Source organism: Passer montanus, unplaced genomic scaffold (assembly GCF_014805655.1).
Source record: "Passer montanus isolate IOZ18808 unplaced genomic scaffold, ASM1480565v1 scaffold27, whole genome shotgun sequence".
NCBI classification, from domain to species: Eukaryota; Metazoa; Chordata; class Aves; order Passeriformes; family Passeridae; genus Passer; species Passer montanus.
This window is the reverse complement of record NW_024367372.1, coordinates 10,750,758-10,756,966: the sequence shown is the minus strand read 5'-3', so window position 1 is coordinate 10,756,966 and position 6,209 is coordinate 10,750,758.

The following is a 6,209-nucleotide window of genomic DNA, read 5'->3' as shown; positions in this document are numbered from 1 at the left end:
TGTCAAGAGACCATTTGTGATTGGCAAAAGGTAACAGGTAACTAAACCACTGTGTGTAGATGATAGAATTAGCTTCCCTATACACACTGCTTCACATCTACCAAACTGATTTTTTGGTCATTTTATAATTCATTTAAATACTTCAGTGACCTTTCTCAGTCAGATTTCCAGTTGATTGCTGTGAATATCTTTGCACTACCTGCACACTTTGCACTATCTGCACAACTCTACAGGTCACTGCATTTGCAGTCTTTTTTTAGATGTTGATGACCTCATCCTTTAAAAAACTCTAAAACTATTTCTTAATCCTTGTTACCTACCTTAAGTTTCAACTCTACAGGTCACTGCATTTGCAGTCTTTTTTTAGATGTTGATGACTTCATCCTTTAGAAAACTAAAACTATTTATTAATCCTTCTTATCTACCTTACATTTATTATTAGTTCATAAAATACTATTCATCAATAGGAGATAAGTATGAAAGAACAGAGAGAGGATTCAGAACAAAGCAGTGATCATGGACACTGATAGTCTGGAAGTCATCAAATGAGTGGGGCCTGATTGCCAACTTGGAAAGTTTGGCTTTAAGTGTGCACTCACCTACTGATGTGGAGCCAAGTTTTTGTTCAGGTTTGTTATCATCTGTGAAGTTTGGTAGTAAAACATTAGAATGTAGGAAATGTAGTATGCAATATATAGAAATATGTATCCACCTGTAACTCATACAGAAGATAGGGAAAACATCTAAATCTAGAAGAAGCACATTACCAATTTTGAAGAGAGAATTAAAAAATAATTACCTTGCCACATGCACTTAGTAGCCTTTATCTTGAGAACAGAAAATGTATGTAATTTTGCAACCTGCAGTTGTCTTTCTGTCTGCCTGGCATAATTTATCCAGCCAGTTTTAGAACTCATGATCAGTATCAACCAAATTTAAAAGAGGGTAACAGGTTGTTACATTACTGCAAATCAAATGAGAACAGGTTGGAACTCAGAGCAGCATTTTGAGTGATTTGATTTTGAGCAAAACTCCAGTATGCACGCAGTTCACACTGGGTGACTGACCTACTGAAAAAGTTGAGACAGAACTCTTCTGTTAATAGAAATATTTCTTATAATCATATTTGGATAGTTCCTGAAATCTGTAAATGTTTATTCTGCATACTTCAGCAATGGGAAAACTACTACCTATCTACAGAATAACAATTATTTCCCTCTTCTCTTATGAGTGAGACTCAAAGCCCTTTCAAGCTTTTGATGCTCTAGTGCAAGATAAACTAAATAGATTTAATAAAAAAGCATTCAGTTTATTTGCTGAATGTAATTTTTCACACTGTCTCTAAGCTGCTCACCATGATGGTAGCTAATGGTTTCTCAACAAAGAGAATACAGAAAATGTGCTTTTTGAGAGTAAAGCAAATGGCCAAAGAGAGAGTTTATAAGAATCCTAAACAGAGATTTATGCCATGTCCCTGAAAGTTAATCCATATTATGGCTAAAGGATAAGAGAAGGATACATTAACAAACTGTTATTGTTGCCATACATCTGTTACTGTGGCAAAGAAAAACCCCAACCAAACAAACATATTTAATCCTACCACAAAATTGAAAGCAGTTATCTTCCATTATCACAAATGAAGTTAAACTTGTGTGAATGTTGCTTTTAGATTATTGCACAAGTAGTTACTATTTAACATTAGTAGAAGTTGGCTCTGTAGTAGTCTCCTGCTTTGACATTTCCTTGTATTATTGAGTGAGCAGTGCCCAAGCTGATGAAATGCAGTTTTCTGCAATGTATCCAGTGTATTAAATAAATTGGTTTCCTCAGTGCAGTTGAGCCACACTTTCCCTTAGGATTTACTAAAAAGCCTGACCAAAGGACTTCTTTTTGTTTAGAGTAGAGAAATACTCAGCAGTTTCTTCAGTTCTATCCTAATAAAAGCAAACCATCAAGCCTTTAACAGACAAAACCACAGTAGGTGCATATTTAGCAACACATTTCAATTACTAATGTTCTCTTCAGTTTTAATTATCTGTTATATTACTTATAGAATAAGTATTCTGGGTGATGATATTGTATAATACTGCTATTACATTTAATGTATCATATTTTCTCCTCAAAGGACCTACTTTGCAGGTCAGTATTTTTATGCTTCCTGGAGTATTTTATACAGAGATTTTGAAAATTACATTACAAAAATGCAATTCTACTGCTTTCTTAAAATGCAATAAACAATACCTGAATGAAATCTTAGCAGTTTAAATTATTAATAAAATAGGACCATAAAATTACATGGAAAAGGTGCAAACATTTTTCCTTCAACAGATAAAATAAACAGAAAATAAACATATACAAATTGATGGATGCATTATTGATAATATTTTCACAAAGGCTGTCAGGCTGTCTTTCTAATGTTTTAATAAATCTCGTGGTTTATTTACTGATCCAAGTCCTATCTGTGAAATCTTCACTTATTAAAAACTTGCTGGGTAGATCATTGTTGCAGGTATATATGTGATGGACATATGAAATAAAGATAACTGGTTCAGTTCAGGTGTGCATTCTGATGCTACACTTCCAAAACTTAAAGGAGTTCTCTTGACTTGATGTTTTCAGGCTGCATGGTAGTGCTGGCCTTGAACTTCAAATTGAAGCCATGGTCAGACTGATCCTGTAGGCAAGTTTGAAATATGTGTACACTGTTCCATTATACAAAACAGAAACAGCAACAAAATTAATATGAAAAATCTGGATCAAAGCCATAGTCTAGACAGGTCTGTGAGGTGCTTAGACATAAACCTCAGGCTTGTAAAGTATTTTAAGTTCTGCTATGTATTCATGTATGCATATGTGAACATAAGTCTGTATTTCTATAACATTCCAAAAAAAGTGGGGTCTCAATATTGTTCCCAGTACTGTGAACAAAGCACAGTAGGAGAGGAAAGAGGTATTTTTCAGACATAAGCACAGCATTTTGTTTGCTAGAATGGCCCACTAGCATTTTATACAAGCCTTCTCGGGTGAAGACTAGAGAATTTTAAGAAATACAGAATGATTAAAACTTCCTGTACATATCCAGACCTATACAATTTTATCCAGTTTCTTTCTGCAGAGAAAAGAAGAGAGGAATTTTAGTTCTTAAAAAAATGCAAACCAAATCAACCAAACAAAAAATCCCACCCCACATCCACCCTTGTTTTTTGTCTATGTTTATATTTTGAACCCTGTAGTTCTGTCACCTTTCTTTTTAAAATACCACAGGAACAGATCCTCCTATAAGAAAAATGAACTTGACATTACTTCTTTTAATCTCAAATCAAAACAAGTGTTAGATGCCATTTTGTCAGAAAACATTCAACTTACTGCATAATTTTCAGGTGACTTTATGGCTTCATTGTGCAGCCACGGGCGAAGCTTCCAGTTACTGTAATGAGGTGGGTTTTTTAGTGCCTTGGGATCATAGAATCAGATGTTAATTTGGAGGAGGAGTCATATTCCTAATGAATCTTTCAAAATGCAGCCTATGAAACAGCATGCTTAAATAGTCAGTATTTTTAAAATAAATAAGCTATACCAACAGTCAGGATTTTCCATTTTCTATTGCATTTAGCAATTCTGCATTTTCCCTGAATTTAATGATTTCTTATGTAAAACCCATACTAATTTCTCATTAGGCTTTTCCCCAAAATAAAGTTGATCTTGCCATTTATCCCTAGTCTCTAACCTTTTGTGGACATATGTCTGGAAAGGATGGTCTGAGCCAGAGTTCAGCCTTCTCTGCAGAAAACTGCACCACACAGGTGTGTTCATATATTCCATTTTCAAATTTGTTGGGCTTTTCTAACCCACAACTCCTGTAGAGAGACAGGTCCAGAACCATGATGCTCCAATGCTTAGAAACATCCTGACTTCCTCCTTAATTACATTTATGTTTATATCCATCTGTTTCTGGGCCAGCAATTTCCTATGGCTTAAAATAGCTCTCTCCTTCATGAGGGTGCTAACCTGTAATCTGTGCACAGGCAGCAATCATATGCCTTTCTGCCATTAAGCAATTAAAGAATTTTCATGCTCAGTCCACTGAATTTTTTGCACTTTTCTCTGTTCATATTCTGAACTAGAATTGTACCCAGTATTCAAGACACAGTGGTACTTCTCAGTCTCTACTGGAAATGTTCTACAGCCCTGCATTTAACATACAGTTGGCTGAATCATACTAGAGGCTCATAATGACCATAATGAATAATTATAATTGGGCATTTCCAAGCAATTGCTTCCCTTATATGAATTTCCCCTATTATACCAGAAATTCTTGTTATTAATCCCTAAGGACACTGCCTTCTATTCTGTATTGAATTCAACTTTACTTCCATAGATAATCTGTTTTATTGGATTGAAATTTTTGATATTAATGCCTCTAGTTTTGCCATCAGCAAGCTTAATTAGCACATTCTTATTTTTGTGTCATTGTCTTTGTTAAATAATATTGGCCAAATGTTAGTATAAGGAGCCCCCACTGAACTCCCTTTTTGGTCACATAGTCCCCTTTCCAGCACACAGCTATTCTCATCCACTTCTTTATTTATTTCTTGTGCTATTTCCCATTTCACCTAATAATCTCACAAGTGCAACATTGTCAAATACTTTGCTGAGATAAAAATTAATTGCACCGAACAGGTTTCCATCATAAAAATTCTACTGCCTTTAAAATACACTCATGCTCTATCTTTGATAAACTTGAACTGCATTTTATCCCATCTTCCATTTATTTCCATACTGTTCATTAATTTCAAGCTTTATTTCAAAGCTTTGTGTGTTGTTGTAGACTAACAGAATAATTGCAAATATAGCAAATGTTTATAAAATAAAAGTAAGCTTGTTATATAGCACCACCATAATACCACAGGTGGATTAAAATCTCTACCACAAGCCATAAAACTTCATTCCCTAGTTTTTTCACTAGTCAGTAATGCTCCCCATCCCTTTGAATAAGTTGAGCTCTCCTAGTTTAGCTTCCATCTCACAGTTCTTTTCACTTTGTGTATATTCTCTTCTGGCTTTGACTTTCCTTTCTACACCTTTGTCTGTTCTGAAAGCTGCAAAATTACTCATTAGGCTGGGGCATGCAATAAGATTATACAAAACCTTTAGGGCTTCCCCTTCTTTATGTGCTAGTTGCAATTTTCTGCCTATATTGCTAAATAGTCTTTTTGTTTCAGTCTTCTACGAGACCTTGAGTCTGCACCTCCAAGACTCCAAATCATCATTTTCTTGATTCATTCATTTCACTTCTTCATTCTGTACAGAGCTTTTCCTTGTTTTTCTCTGACTGTGAAGGTAGTTACTCATCTCTCTTTCATATTTAGAATGTAAATTCCAGACATTTTTTGTATCTCTGTTAGATAAATTCCAGATTTCTTTCATGTTTAAGCCTCTGACTTACTACCTCAATTACTCTGTCTAATTTATCAATATTTATTCTTATAGTATTAAAAAAGTTCTGTAGAACTTTGTCAAAACAGTTTTGTTTATTCTTCCATTTCATTTGGATTTTTCAGCCACGTGAAGATGGAGAGAAGACTGTTCTGTTTTTACTTTAATCACAACAAGTTTCTTCCCCACCTTCACTACCTATATAAATTAATCTCAAATAGCATCAGTTTGTACCCAGTAAATAAATAAAAAAGTTTTTGTTGTCACTTGCACGAGTACCTGAGCTGTAGTGGCATTAGCAGCCCACATTTTTCACTGTACAAAAGCATTTTTTAATGTCTTCAACCTTGCCAGAAATCTTCCTCATCTCCATGTTTTGCCAACAACTGAGCTGAGATGCCTACAGATTTTCCTTTATCCAATCTCCATTTATGCTGCAAAAATTACATTATTTCAGCTGCCAATGAGACCATAAACTTTCCTCAGTTTTCTAGATAATTGCAATTTGTAAATAATATCACATGGATATCCATTTTTGGTATTGAAAAGTTTATTACCAGACAATTTGTATAATGCTTGAGTTGTAGGCAATGTCACCTCTCTGCCAGAATGTTGTCTGCTGTCACTAGACCACTGATATGACAGGCATTGAAGCTAGTTGATAAATACAGCTTAAAAAAATCTACAATATAATGACCTGAAATCCTGCTGTCTTCAACTATTACACTCCTTTCAGCACACTGAAGATTATTAAACCTATAAAAAACCCAACC